The sequence below is a fragment of the Ailuropoda melanoleuca genome, chromosome 16 (assembly GCF_002007445.2).
Source record: "Ailuropoda melanoleuca isolate Jingjing chromosome 16, ASM200744v2, whole genome shotgun sequence".
Classification (NCBI taxonomy): Eukaryota; Metazoa; Chordata; class Mammalia; order Carnivora; family Ursidae; genus Ailuropoda; species Ailuropoda melanoleuca.
In genome coordinates, this window is record NC_048233.1 from 55,388,135 (window position 1) to 55,403,988 (window position 15,854).

Sequence of the window (15,854 nt, forward strand, 5' to 3'; positions counted from 1 at the left end):
ATACACTTAACTTGCCTGGCAAATGGTGTCCTGGTTTTTTAAAGTTACAGGAACAAAGGTGGCATTTTGCCAGGCACGTCCTAGTCATAGAGGAAACAGAGACTTGTGAATAAAACATCTGTAGGGTTTGTCAGTTTGTTTGTGTTCTGGCTTGAGGCCGGTGTGGTCTAGAGAAAGTGAATTTGTCTTTTACAAGCATGATCACAGAATGGCAGTTTTGATGTTGATCTGTGAGATTGTTTCCTTCTGCAGAAGAACACCATGGTCTAGCTTTAGTGTCAGGTCAGCTCCGAAAGAAAAGTCAGAGGATGCTTTTTTTTTTTTTTTTTCCTTTCTCAGCCTTAAAATCCAGACATAGTTTCAGCAGTAACATGTTCACAAATATATAGATACAGATATACACATAACTCATTCATTTTTTTTTTTAATTGACAGAGAGAGAGACGGCCAGCGAGAGAGGGAACACAAGCAGGGGGAGTGGGAGAGGAAGAAGCAGGCTCCCAGCGGATAAGCCTGATTGGGGCTTGATCCCAGGACTCTGGGATCGCGCCCTGAGCCTAAGTCAGACGCTTAACAACTAAGCCACCCAGGGGCCCTGCATTCATTTTTAATAATGTAAGAGAATCAGCTTTTCCTATCTTTTGTCTCTTTTTAAAAACAATACCCGTAAGCACTTGTATATAACACTGGCAGTTAGAGAATACTTTCTTTAGTCAACTAACTTCAAATAAAACATTAGCATGCCTTAATTATATTAGATCAAAACTTCGTGTTGAAAACTGACCAGGAGCAAAAGTTATCTGCTAATACTTTATTAGAGTGTGTAATTTCAAGAATGCAGAAATGAAGGGAAAGGAAATTGAGGCAGGGAAGGAAGGAGAGAAAATGCGAGAAAGTCTGAATACAGCTTGGATCAAGCATTAGTGATGGCTCAATCTCATGGAATTGTCTTCGGATAAACTAAACTACACACTCACTACTACATAATGACTATTCAGTAAATGTTCAATTACTGTTCCCCATAATAGCTCTTGAAAAGTGTACCCCTATTTGGATGGTTTTATTTTTCCAATTCAACAACTTCTTCACACACAATCTAGTAAACAAATACTATAAGAATTAAGATTTTGACATTATAGTTTCAGACTATAAAACACACAAATGTACCAGATACAGCAGTTTCTAGTCTGTGAATATCAATAGGAAATAAGTTTGAACTGTGTACCTTATTTGAATAAGATAAAAATATTTTATTTCACATGCATTTGCCAACTGAATAAGATAAAGAGGTTGCTACTCCTAGATCTGGGCATTCCTTTATACATGTCTTATTTCCACATGTTTTGAAATATCCTGTGTTTAGTCTTTCTTGTGCTCTAAAAATATTCCTTTATAGCTTAATTATTTAGGTGCAATTTGAGTGCAGAATATGAGCTCCAATAAGGTTGAAATTTGGTGAATTTCCCAATGCAGAGGGAGAAATGTATTATCCAAAGAATGACTCCCACATACCCATCTTCCCCTGACAGTCACCCACTATCAAGCCTTATTTTCTGCCTTGGCAAGTAAAGTAAACCTTTATTACATTGCACTATATGTAAACTCTGTTCCTTTCCCACTTGTTGCTATTGGTTATGTAAACTTTATTCATTATTTTTCACTTGCTATATTTTTATCTTAAAAAATATGGTAGTAACTTGGGTTGAACTGGAATGCATCATTATTTGTCAATTACAATCAATGGAAAACATTTCTGCTTAAAAGATACTTTATTTATTACCATTTTTTGGATGTAATTATGGCTTTAAACACAGGATATGCATATTGTATTTCAGGACAGTCTATTCAGTTGAATAAGAGAATACATCCCCTAAATTTTGTTTCCCATTGGTAAATGTTCACCCCCATGGGCATTGGCTGCCCTGTTTTTCCAAGTTGTTCATCCACAGAGCTGGATCCATGGGTTCTCATTTGTCAGCAACTGGGAGGAAATGAGCAAAAATTTAATTAATTTAATTTAATTTAAATTTAATCTAAGGTGAGAGGTGTGAGCTGTGGTGGGCTGGTAAACTGGCTTTCCAAATAAAAGAACAAAAGAAGGAAGGAGGGAAGAAAATAGAAAGAAAAAGAGAGAGAATGAAGAAGGAAGGAAGGAAGGAAGGAAGGAAGGAAGGAAGGAAGGAAGGGAGGGAGGGAGGGAGGAAGGAAGGAAGGAAAGGAGGAAGGGAGGATGGGAGGAAGGGGGGAAAGGGGGAAGGGGGAAGGGAGAGAAAGGGAGGAAAGGGGAGGGAGGGAAAGAGAAAAATCAAAGAATGCCTGAAGTATAGCACTGGTTTCATTTGTCTTAATTGTGTTATAGAAATTTTTCCACCAAAGCCAATTTCAAGCTACCAATGATTTAACAACTGGCTCTCAAGTTTCCTGAATATTTAACATCAGCTCCAGGAGCCCGTAGGGGTTGCTTCAACAAACAAGTAAGTGCGAAGAATAGTCATGAGGTGAAGCATTACTCTGCGTGCAAGCAGCTGTCACTGTGGCTCGTATAAAACAAGTGGCTAATGGCCTTAGAGAAAGACGTATGCTACAGGATCTAAATGGGTATCTAAGAAGTACGGGGTACAGGCCTCAATTATCTCAAATTTATGTTTAAAGTAGTTTTTGCTTTTTTTTTGGTCTTGACTTCCATTTTCCATTTTTAACGACCATAGCTTATAAACACGTTCAACGGATATTTGTAAAACACCCCCCCTTCATCATGGCACTACCCTGTTCATATATTATTTGGTAGCACTGTACTATTCTAACTCTACTCGGATGTGCTGAAATTCATTTCTGGTGCTGGCCATCTAGAGTTAGCATAGTTCTCTCAAGTTAAGGACTCAGTCTCCCACAAAATTGTGGGAGTCTCACTACAAGACGCCAGCTACGTGTGGGGTACCCAGGCCACCTGCACAACTGGTAGACTGGCTACAATTTCAGAGGTTTCCACAAATGCCCTCAAGTTTGATAATTTGCTAGAATGACTCATAGAATTCAGAAAAGTGCTATACTTCTATAAAGGGTACGAAATCAACAGGAGCAGACAAATGAAGAGAGGAATAGGACAAGGACTGAGAGGGAGCCCAGAATCCTTCTTGCATCCTTACCTAGACTCTTGTAATTATGTTATGCCCAGTTGTATAATCCAAGATGATGTCCCTTTTTAAGAGCTATTCAATCTGCAACCTTAATTTTCCTTTGCTACGCAATGTAACAGAGTGACAGTTCTGGGAATTATGAGGTGAACTTCTTCGGGAAATCATTGTTCTACCTTACGCACTACTGAATGTCTGTGGTAGCCTGGTTGTAATAATCATGTTTTTCCTGAAAAACTACATCTATGGTCAGTTATGCTCCACCATCAGTACAGGCAGAGCATAGTAAGGGCAACAGTTACCTCATCGATTCTTTGTCACTCCCCACCTCACCACCAACTTCCTACATTTTTTTGCCAACTTCTTCTTGGGAAGGCTAGCCATGGTGGGACTTCTACTTTCAGCCTTCTTCTGAAGGAAATGACCTAATCATATCCCCTGAAGATCTGAGGTAAGAAGTAATGTAGGTGATTCTCTTGCTGGCAGCATTCTCTTTTACTATGGCTGCCTGGTCTGGTGCTGAGCATCAAACAGAAAGACGATTAATTTAAATGATCATTGGTTCACAAACCTCTAATTGCCTCCAAGTATCCATTGCCCATATTCTGACTTAATCATAAAACTGGGATTTTTAGATGTGAGTGTTGATACAAGTCCCAGGTATAGGTATAGCCTTTGACTAGGTTTTGGACAATGGAAATTAGCGTTGTGTGGAATTTCTGTTGGTTTTAATTAAAAGGAATTTCCTTCAACTACTCCTTTTCTTCCTTACTGCTATGTGAAACAAAAATGTAATGAGTAGAGCCCCATCAACCATCTAGGACCATTATTGGGATCATGGGAAAGCAGTAAGAAAAAATAGTACTGCTCCTTGATACAATGCAACCAATAGAGCAGAGCTGGTTGCACAGCAGTGCTGGGAAATGCTTAACCACCAGTTTCAGAGTAAAAAAATGCCTTGATTTTTAGTGTTTTATGATTTCTGTGAAGTAAATATACAGAATGAAATGGCTGATGGCAAGCTACCAATACAATGTATAGCATCACTGAATGTGGAATTGGGAAGAGATGCACACAATTGGCTCTTGCGTGTCAACTTTCATTCAGACTGCTTCTTTAGGGATTTCACACTGAAGGCAGAGAAAGAGCATTGTTGACTTGTAGTTGGATTATTTACAAAAGGATGCACTAGGACATGCAGGGACAAAGCTGTTGTGTCATGTTAATATGGAGACCTATAAGCAATGTCAGCAACCTCCCCCTGCAGACACCCATAACCCAACCAGGCCTCTGGCACAGCCTTAGAGCATGAATGGTTCTTGATTTCTGTCAGTTACGAAACCTTCTTCTCTTGGTTTCATTATTTTCTATCACTTTTCTGTTTTCTATTTCATTGATTCCCATCTAGTCTTCATTATTTCCTTCCTTCCACTTTAGGTTTAACTTGCTCTTCTTTTTCTAGATGCTGAAGGTAGAAACTTCAATTATTGGCTTAAGACCCTTCTCTTTTCTACCCTTAGAATTTAAAGCTATAACTTTTTCTCTAAGCATTGTTTTATACTGAATTCCATAAATGTTGATATGTAGTACCTTAATTTTCATTCAATTAAGAATATTTTCTATTTCCTTTTTTATTTTTGACAAATGTGTTGTTTAGAATTATGCTCTTTAATTTCCACATACTTGGGTACTTCTCAAAATTCTATTTATGATTTCAAATGTATCCATTATGATTGGAGAACATGCTTTGAGTGATTTCAATACTTTTAAATTTATGGAAATTTATTTTACTGCCTAGCATATGGTATCTCCTGGAAAATGTTCCTTGTGGGCTTGAAAAGAATATGTATTCTGCTCTCGTTGGCTGGAGTGTTTCATAGATATCGGTTAGCTGAAGTGAGTTGGGAGTTCATTCAAGTGTTCTCTATCCTAGCTGAATTTCTCCCTAGTGATCCCATCAACTATTGATGGTAGGAATTTGAATTTCTCAATAATCAGTGTTACTCCATCTTGTTAACAAAATGTTGTTGTAGAATCTATTTTATCTAATATTAGTCCTGTTTCTGAGTTTGTTATTTTAATTTTTGTTTTAGTGATTGCTCCAGTGTTGGAATAATTTGATGCAAACCAATAACTGGCTAGAGACTGAGCTCAAAACACCTCGACCCAGTAAGGATTCCACTCTACCAATGCAACCATACATGGGCTAGGTGTATATTCAAAGTTCAGGCAGGTTTTGAATCTGCCACAGTTTTTGCTTTTTCTCAGAGCCCCTCAAGTCTCTCCTATGTGTATCTGCAACTACCCAAACAGCCAGGGTTTGGTACAGAGTGTGGGGTCCCTCAGACCTCCCCTACGTGAATCTGCGGTCTCCCAGTTGGTCAGGCATGTGTGGTGAATGTATCAAATGTGCCCCCTTCCCCATCCAATTGTCACTCATACCCAACATCCCCCTTTTAAATTTCTAAGTACAGGTCAATTTTCAGAAAAGAAAAGCTGAAGGGTAATATGTTATAGTTGATGTAACCAAATTAGCAAATACATAGAAATATAGCCCATGATATGTGAGGCCTGGATAGTGAATCCGTGGCAAGAATACCCACCTGAGGAATGTGTCATAAATTTAAATCATCCCAAAAAAGATAAGACAGCTTTCTTTTCTGCCATGATTCACCAAGTCTGGACAAAAAATTTTAGTGCTAGGTATCACTTTTCTCCTAGAGTCTCTTCTCTTGTGTAGTAAATCATTTATTGTTTTCAACCAATGTTCTTTTTTATTCACCTTGCAGAGAATTCTTCAAATGAGACAGAGATTTACTCAATAGCAGTTTATCATGGCATGTAGCCTTGAACATTTTACCTTAAGTACATTCTTGTTTCTTCCTTATAAGCCTTAAAAATATAAGTAATCATAATGAAATCCTGCTGCTGCTAAAAGTCTTATGTGGCCCCATGGTCCTAATTAAATAACTAGTTTCTAGAATCTTCTCTTTTATAGCAGGTAGGCTTTTTTTTTTTAAAGAGTGTTTTAGTTTTTGTGGGTTTTTTTTAGTATTATTTTGAAGAATAGGTCTTCCTAGTATTACACATATATAGATCTATATATATGATGAAAGATATATATATATGATGAACAGAAAGATATTAATAGCTTATCATGTGACTGGCACTGTGAAGTAAATGAAGAGCTCAGCTACCCCTGAAAGTCCTCCAGCACACTTCGCTTTAGGAGAACGCTTTCTCAGAACCCAGCAGAAGTAGCATCTGCAGGCTTTAGCTATGATCAAACTTACTTCTAGACATTTTTATTCCTTACCAAATAGGTTCAATCACGGTAACCATCTACTTACATAGCATTAATAATTTACATAATGACTTAGAATCTATTATTAATCTTCGGTAGCACCGGGATAATAGTATCAAGTTATAGGAACCTGGAATGCATTTGTTAGTTTATGGTTTCCCATTGCTAACTGAGTTATTGTTAGCTTTTTAAAAGGTCCTTAGTGACAAAATGAAACGGGAACGATTTCCATCTGCTATAATAAGCCCTTGCATCGAAAAAGGGCTTTTAACTTCACCAAGCATTATTACTCGCAGTGCTTCATTTCATCTAAAAGGCAGTCTTGTCAGGAAAAGATGGCAGTTTCTTGATTGCTATCGGAGACAGAGCTCAGAAACTGAGACAGAGTTTAGTGACTTCTCAAGGTCACACTGCTTGCATCAGAACTGGACTGATACGCCAAAACTCATAAGGGAAAAAGGGGACCAAATTGGTGTTTATTAACTAGAATGAGTGAGGCCCTACACTATATACTAGAGGCAATGTTTATCTCACTCAAGAGAAAACTCCAGTGAGTAGGATGTCTTTCAAAGCGATTTCACAAAATGAAAATTTGAAGCTATTAGGGACAAGCCAATTTACCCAAATTATATTCCTAACATAAGAACTGGAATTAAAACCTAAAATTTCTGGGGCGCCTGGGTGGCTCAGTCGTTGTTAAGTGTCTGCCTTCGGCTCAGGTAATGATCCCAGGGTCCTGGGATTGAGCCCCGCATCAGGTTCCCTGCTCAGTGGGAAGCCCGCTTCTCCCTCTCCCACTCTGCCCGCTTGTGCTCCCTCTCTCGCTGTATCTCTCTCTGTCAAATAAATAAAATCTTTAAAAAATAAAAAAAATAAATAAATAAAACCTAAAATTTCTTATTGGCAGTTCAACACATGGTTATATACTCCCTACCCTTAACTGAGAACCAATATTAATGTTTCTTTTTTTAAAGATTGATTTTATTTATTTATTTATTTATTTATTTATTTATTTATTTATTTATTTGACACAGAGAGAGAGAGAAAGCACAAGCAGGGGGAATGGCAGACAGAAGGAGAGGGAGAGGGAGAAGCAGGCTCTCCGCAGATAAGGGACACTGGGATCATGACCTGAGCCGAAGGCAGCCGCTTAACCAACTGAGCCACCCAGGTGCCCCGATATTAATATTTCTTAATATATGTTAAGTACTTATAATACAGCAGGCATTGTATGAAGAGCTTTAAATCTCTATATGTCTAATTAGGGATGCCATGGGAAAATAGAGGAGGCCACATTTGCATTAAGACTTCCCTACTATATACGCCAAATCAATTTACTTGAGATTTGCTAAAGATGGGGTGAATTAATCAATTCTTGTATTATTCCCTTGGGTAACTGTCCCTTAAATTGGAGATACAAACAGTACTTGTAATTGCTCATGGCAAAACAATTTAAGTCATATAAATATTCCTATAAAGGCTCTGTTTAGCTGCCTCCTATTTTGACACCTAGCCTTTAAAATCAAACCAGGTATGTGAATTTCCCCAGCATTAATGTCACTTTTGTCTCCCCTTTAACTGGAAAAGCGTTTGTTAATATACTCTGGCATCACTGTATTATTAATTCACCAACTACAGATCAAGCCTATTTAACTTCTAAAGGAATGACATTGTTTACTTTTTATATCTCACTGGATTCACACACTCTTGGAAAAATAATTTCGGCATCAAAATAAAATAAAAGCCCGTATAACATTAAATATTAATCAACTTATTAAATTTCCACAAACATATCATCATCCCCCAGAATTAGTCTTATGAAGTGCAGTTATTCATATGTCAAGTTAAATCACAGTTGATGCAACTCTCTTTTTTTGGGGGTGGGGGGCGGCTGGTCTTGCCCTAGAGGATAAGCCTCCCGATGGAACTCACAATAAAAGGAAGATTTTTTTCCTGCTTGATGTTGGCATATGAATGCCGCTTGGTATTTTGACTTATGAAACTTGAGAAAGTCCCCAAAGAGACCCTTTAGATCTGCTGTCTAGGGGTCAAAATAGTGGACATTGTTTCAAAATGGTGCCTCTGTTGCTAACATTTTGAAGAGATGTAAAATCATGTCTCGCTTCTGAAAAGCAGCTTAGAACTTTGCGGCGGGGGAGGAAGAGCGTTTTAGCTTCTATAAACTTCCAACATCAGGTTTTCATTCCCTTGGGCTGAGTACTTAACTTCAACATGAAATATCTTCAAAACACAATTTAGTTTTAATAATTTGTAGTAATATTAATGACGAGGAGATCGATCCATCAAAGATGGCTCTGCTAGAGTGCGAGTCTATCACCTGTGTTTAAAAGAAAAGCTCTCCAGTCATTTGCTTAGATGGGTTCCTAAAATAACATTTCAAAATTTCTTTATCTTCCTAATGGCCACTTTTAAAGTGGACTGGAAATTTGGAATTAATCTTGTATTAGAAACTGTAAAAATAAAAATATTTCAAATAAAATATGTTAAAACATTTCCTTTTTTTCCCTTCTTAAACAGCAAATGCAATCAAATGTGCCAGAACTAAACTTCCTCAAAGAATCAGATGCACTGAAGCTTATGTAACTATCCAGAAAGTCCTTCCTGGCCTTCCCATATTGATACCTTACAAATGAAACACAAAACAAAGAAACAAACAAAAAAACAACATAGTATCTATTGAAGGAGTGGTTTAATGACTGAAATCTATCAGTTAACGGCTTTGTGTTGTTAAAGTTATTATAACAAATCACCGTCCAAATTGATCTCTCGCATCCCCTTCCCTGCCTCTATCACAACACAGTATTTGAGTATTTATATGAAAGTGTATCTTCCAGATCAGAGTCTGAGCTCCTTGAGACAATGGGGATTTTCTTAACACTTTTCAAATCTTTATAGCTTCACCTGTGCCTAATTAGAGCTCAATAGTGTAAAAGTGAATTGATTTTTTCATATGTCAAGGAAATTAACTTGTGATTAGACTATCGTGAAAGTCATTCTCCTTATTTCCTACATATTAGGAAGTTTTTTTCTAATAGTTATATTTGCTTATCAGACAAATTAAACCTACAATTACTACCTATTTATTTGATGCTTCTGCTGTTTACCAGAGCTATCTAAATCGATATCTCTACCTATTTTTGCTTATATGTGTATCTGTCCAGATCTAATTCAACTAATGACAACCTGATGAGGTACATCCTACTATCTTCCTTTGAATTATCCAATTTCTCGTAGCCAGCAAGGCGTGGTGTGCTAGGATCCAAATCGTTTCTTTGTGATTCAGAGACTGCACACTTAACAAGCCTGCCTAAGAGAAGAAATCTAAAAAAAGTAGTTATGCTCATTTCATTTCAGCTTGCTGTTTTACAGATTTGTGAATTTGTGGATGGAAATCTTAGTTTGTGACTTAAAGTTTCGAATGTGTAATTCAAAGTGTACAGCACTTTTACCTTTGATGAAGGGTGTATTAGCACCCCAAATTGTGAGTCACAGAACATTTACCTTCTTAGTGCAAGTGTTTGTGCCCCGATCAATCTAAGATATTTTAGGCAATAGGTAAAAATTCCTCTTCTTTTCTTTTGGAAGCCCTTTTCTTTTTAGAACTTCCTGCTTCCACTAAGTTTACTCCCAAAGACATGCACAATGAGAGTTGCTGTAATCCTGAAGTTAGTAGTGTAATTGTGAAAAATGAAAGTAAACATGCTTTTAATCATGCTTTAATCAATGTAAAAATTTACTGATCCTGGAAAGTTGATGTTTGTTATCAGATAACATGGTTCATACGCCATAATTTTTTTTAAGCAGATAACATTTGTAAAAGGGGTTGCCAAAGGAGTAGTTATTTGCTAACGTTAACTTATGTATTTACTTCAAAGCAACGTGCATTTATAATTGTTTACAAATGGCCAGTGCATTTGTAGAAGTCAGTCTCTTCCCTACTCCCCCATATTTGGTATAAACTCTGAGCTAAAAATTTATTTAAAATAGTAAAAAATTGTTCAAATTGCCAGTAGTGATTGGGTTATTTTTCTATGCTCTGAGACAACTGTTTTACTGCAGGATCCTTTCCTCTTCTCTTTGGGTTTTTGGTTTTTTTTTTTTAAATCTATAAATGACAAATGGAGAAATTTTTAAAAGTCAGCTAACCGAGCTAAGAGAACTAAGTAGACACTTGAAGAAGCGTAAGATCCAAAATAATTGGACCAATATTGAAGAATAATATATATTTTTTCTAAAGTAACGATCCATATGATCTTAACTCCTTCTCTAGAATTATCTATGTTTAATCAAATAAAAAAGGGCAATTCTTCCCAACAAGATATATTTTCTTGAAATTGAGATGCAGGCAACACCAAGGAAGAAAATTTTCCTTTTGAAACAAATTACAGACATTATGATCTATTTTATTGTTATCGTGTTCTATTTTATAGCTTTAGTTTCCAAGTGTTCAGGTTTTAAAATCTGCCATTAAAAATGAGATTATTTTATATTGAGTGCTTTGATTTTACCAAATCTGAAGATGCAACATTTTTCATATGATTTTACAAAATGGTTTCTGATACTTTTTTAAAAGTGTGTGTGTTTTTTTTAAAGATTTTATTTATTTATTCATTTTGAAGAGAGAAAGCATGAGAGAAAGGAGGAGTAGAGGAATAAGGGGAGGGAGAATCTCAAGCCGACTCTGTGCTGGACATGGAGACCGACATGGGGCTCAGTCTCACGACCCTGAGATCACGACCTGAGCTGAAATCGAGTCGAATGCTTAACCGACAGATCCACCCAGGTGCCCCTAAAAACCTATTTAAAAACAGTTCTCTTCAGTGGCGCCTGGGTGGCTCAGTTGGTTAAGCATCTGCCTTCGGCTCAGGTCATGATCCCAGGGTCCTGGGATCGAGCCCCACATCAGGCTCCCTGCTCAGGGGAGTCTGCTTCTCCCTCTCCCTCTGCTCCTTCTCTCTCATTCTCTCTCAAATAGATAAATAAAATCTTTATAACAAAAACAAAAAAACAACTCTTTTCAGTTGCTGAAGCACTTTGGATTTATCATCCCCTTTAAATGTCACAGCAACTTTTAAAGTAAGGCGATATTCCTATTTTAGAGAGGATGAAAAAGTTGAGGAATGAGTTACCATGCCCATGATGTTACTGAGAGTCGGCCCTGGAACTCAACCTCATGTTTTCTATTTGCAATAGAAATATTAAGGAGTATCAAAATTGTCCAATCATCGGGGCGCCTGGGTGGCTCAGTGGTTAAGCGTCTGCCTTCGGCTCAGGGCGTGATCCCAGGGTCCTGGGATCAAGCCCCTCATCGGGGTCCCTGCTCCCCTGGGAGCCTGCTTCTTCCTCTCCCACTCCCCCTGCTTGTGTTCCCTCTCTCGCTGGCTGTCTCCCTCTCTGTCAAATAAATAAATAAAGTCTTAAAAAAAAAAAAAAAGAGAGAGACTTCAAGGCATTGAACTAGAATTCTTAAAAAAAAAAAGTCCACTCATCTTTCACTAAGCAGAGAAAGAGAGTAAAATTCAGTTATGTTAATAACCTTCACTTCAATTAATTCGTTTCTCCCAACAAATGTTTTTAGTGGTGTCAGCTATGTGTACTATTATGGGGAAGAGCTGATGGCCTACACGTCCTCTTCTAATCATGTAGGGAATGGGACAGAGGGTGGGACGGACCCCATGCCCACCTACCAGCACTTGGGCCTCTGTTGGCCTACATAATCAGCAAATATAACCTCCATCTCTGTCAATCAGTGCATCATATTCCATGACATAAGGACTGCTTCATCCTCAGGCACCTGAATGGATGAAAACTGCAATTTCTGTTCCTGGGTTGGAGAAAAGAAACTTGCCCTCTGCAGATTTGGCAGCAAAGCTGAGGGCAATTGCCGTGAAACTAAATGCAGGGCAAGCCCTAGAATTAGATTGCAGTCATAAGATGGAATTGAGAGAAAGACAGAAACTGGGCCTCTAATGACATAGGTGGATTAAAATGACAACGAAGCCCACCTTACCTCTGTAATTGCTGGTTACACGAGCCAGCAGATTCCTTTTATTGTTCAAGACAACTTGCATTTGTTTTCAGGTTATTTATAACCGAAAACATTCTAACTGATATGCTGTACATATTACATAATCATATCATCAGTTTAAAAATGTTATCGCTGCTTACAAGGGCAAGTTAAAGCACCGTCTGATTTATGATCACAGAGTTCTCATGGAATAAAGATGGGTTGTTGTTGTGTAATTAACTTTATTTAACTGTGTATCTTGTTATTGATTTTTCTTTAACACTGCGCACCTCAAGACTAGATAACGAGCTCCTTTCCTCAAATTATTTTGTGACAAATTCTAAAACGGTCCTTCTGTTGTGATTAAAGAAGAGATATATGCAAGAGCTTGCCTTCTTGTCAATCACTCTCACTGACCTCACCGACGACACTCTTGTCTCAAGATAGTTGCCAGTCTGCAAGCTACGGCTCAGAGCTCAAGGTGGTTTTCAGAATGACAACAGAATGATGGATGGAGGCTGATCAAATGCATACTTGCTCCCATTTAGGAGAAAAACCATGAATGGGCTTTGCTGCGCTGCACAAAATAATCAAGTAGACAAGAGAGTTGAGGCCATAACCCACCTTACAAGCAGGTAAAGGCAAAAAATGACAATGTGCTGTCAGCCAGATGGAGCTGAAACTGTTAACAACAGCATGGGACCTTCATATCGCAGAATATGGGATTCCAAGGGAAGAGTTGGTTTGTGAAAAGTGGACCTTAAATAGACTTTCAAGAACCAGGTCCATAGAGAAGATGCCAAATTTAAGCCATGATGCATATGCAAATTGGGTTAAAGAATTGCAATCCGAATTTAGGTCTGGGAGGTAAACTGAATGAGTAAGGTTAAGAAAGTGGTATGGAAAACATGTTCATAGATCCAGATGATTTTGCCAGCCAAGATCTTTTATGGAATGGAATCATTTTACAAGAGCTCCACTCTAACCCCTGCCGTCATGTGCCTGCTGGTTACCTTATTACGTAGGCGTTCTGTACCCACTCCACACTTGCAGCCCTTCCACCTCCTCTGCTCACCGCCTGCAGTCTGAAAGCAGCCAATCTATATCACATCTTTTGTTTAAGACAGTGGCTGAGTTGGACCCTGTTGCAGTGGCAGATTACTGAGTAAGAGAGAAAGGCTTCCTGCTTCCTACTGTAGATATTCTGAGACATCCCAAGAGAGTTGTATGTTTGCCTTTCTGAGAATCAGTGACTAAAGCTTTTGCTTCATTTTGAAAAGCAAATGTTCCTGGGAAATGTAAATTTCAAACAGTCACATTCATTCATACTGTAGAGAGCAGAGTGCTCAGAGAGAATTCTCCCATAGAGGGCAGGACAGGCATATGGACACACTGCTTATACCTTAGCGATACCGTAAGTGAAACACATATTCTGTTTTATGGACATAGGAAGCTCAAGAAGAGTACGGGTCAGATCATGAACAACGATTTATAATGAATTGGATGAATAATTACATTCATAACTTTTCTGGTGACAGATAATATCACACTTACCTAAAGGATGTGTATTTGAAACATGTTTGAAAGTACCTAACTGAAAATCAAATGTTTATAGGAGTAACGGGACATTTACTCTATTACAAAGTATGAGCCGGTGAGGTTTGCAGAGGGTTTGATGACTTTTCAGAGCTTTGAGCCGTATAGACAGGCTCAGCCTGGTGTTTCTAATTAGATAGGTGTTCAGAGATACTTCAAACAAATATCTTTTGTTACCTTGGACATTATAGAATCACATTACCAAACAGACCATAAAGGTTATTTAGTATTTTAAGCTCTTCTTTTAAGTAAATATCCTCGGGATATTAGATAATTTTATCTTTGCTAATGGAGTAAATCAGTGACACAATAAATACACAGGTATATTAATTCTAGAGCAACTCAAAAGAAATTTTTCAGTGTGTTTTAAAAAGTTTTATTGAGGGGCGCCTGGGTGGCACAGCGGTTAAGTGTCTGCCTTCAGCTCAGGGCGTGATCCCGGCGTTATGGGATCGAGCCCCACATCAGGCTCTTCTGCTATGAGCCTGCTTCTTCCTCTCCCACTCCCCCTGCTTGTGTTCCCTCTCTCGCTGGCTGTCTCTATCTCTGTTGAATAAATAAATAAAATCTTTCAAAAAAAATAAAAAAATAAAAAGTTTTATTGATAAGATAAACTCCCTATTGTATAAATACTTCCAATAAGTCCTTGATGGTTTCTTCTTATGTAGAATGACACCTAAGCCTAGACTTTGCCCGGTCTGTTCCCTACAGCCGTCAGCCTCCTCCTACATACAAGTGCATGCTCTGTGATTCTGTTACATTTACTTATTCAACAGGACAGACCACTATGTGTTTTTTGAGGTTGGCTTGGTGTGACCCTTCAAAATCTAATCTCAATTTATCTTATGGATTTTTGTTTTCACCCTTTCTTTCTGCTCTCACAGGGCATCCTGCGAATGTCTAGAATTGGGAAAAAAATCCTTTCTACATACACTCATTCTTTGGAAAATGAATGTTTTTGTCTATCTTATAACCATTAGATGGGATTTTCCTTCTTCATTTTTTAAATTCAAGCACTAACTTAAATGTCAATTACTTATGGTTTCTTCATTTATCTCAACCAGCTGAATCATTGTTCCTTCTGTTGGGCTTCTTTAGTATTTGCTCAAACAGTATTACAGAGAGAAAAAAAAATGGAAATAATAAATGACATATTCAGAGTATTTACCATGTTCCAGTTTAAAGTTGAAAGTTTAAGCAACTTTAAACTCAGCAGTTTCATGAAGTGGATTGTAATCAGACAGGAAGATGGCAGCCAACTGCCCAGTGGTCATCCACCTGATGGAGAGGCCTGTTTGTTGAGGGACAACTATATGAAGAAGTCATCTTGCAAGCTGATCTTTCAGGAGCAGATAAGTCTTTTTAATGGCATGGCCCTCTTCAGCATTTCAACTGCAACTTGATGAGAGACCTGAACCAGAATTAGCCAGAAAAGCTACTTCAGGATTTGTAAAGTGTTTTCTTTTTTCTTAAATGTTTATAATACTCTTCTAACTGAACTCTCTGCCCTTGCACTATCTTCTCTTATTTTCGCCTGCAAGTACTGTGCTTTGTTTTCTAAGAAGAAAGCCTGACTCTATTACTTTCTTATTAAAAATTCCTCCATGGTCTCTCATCAACTTTTGATCTAGTCCATCTATATGTCTCCCCCAAGCACCCACTACCATTCTTTTCACCAGATTCTCCATGTAATAGGTAAATTAGTCCTCCAAAGTTGCCCATGCCTTAATCCCTACAACCTGTAAATATGTTATGCTACCTGAAGAAGGAGACTTTAGAAATATATTTAAGT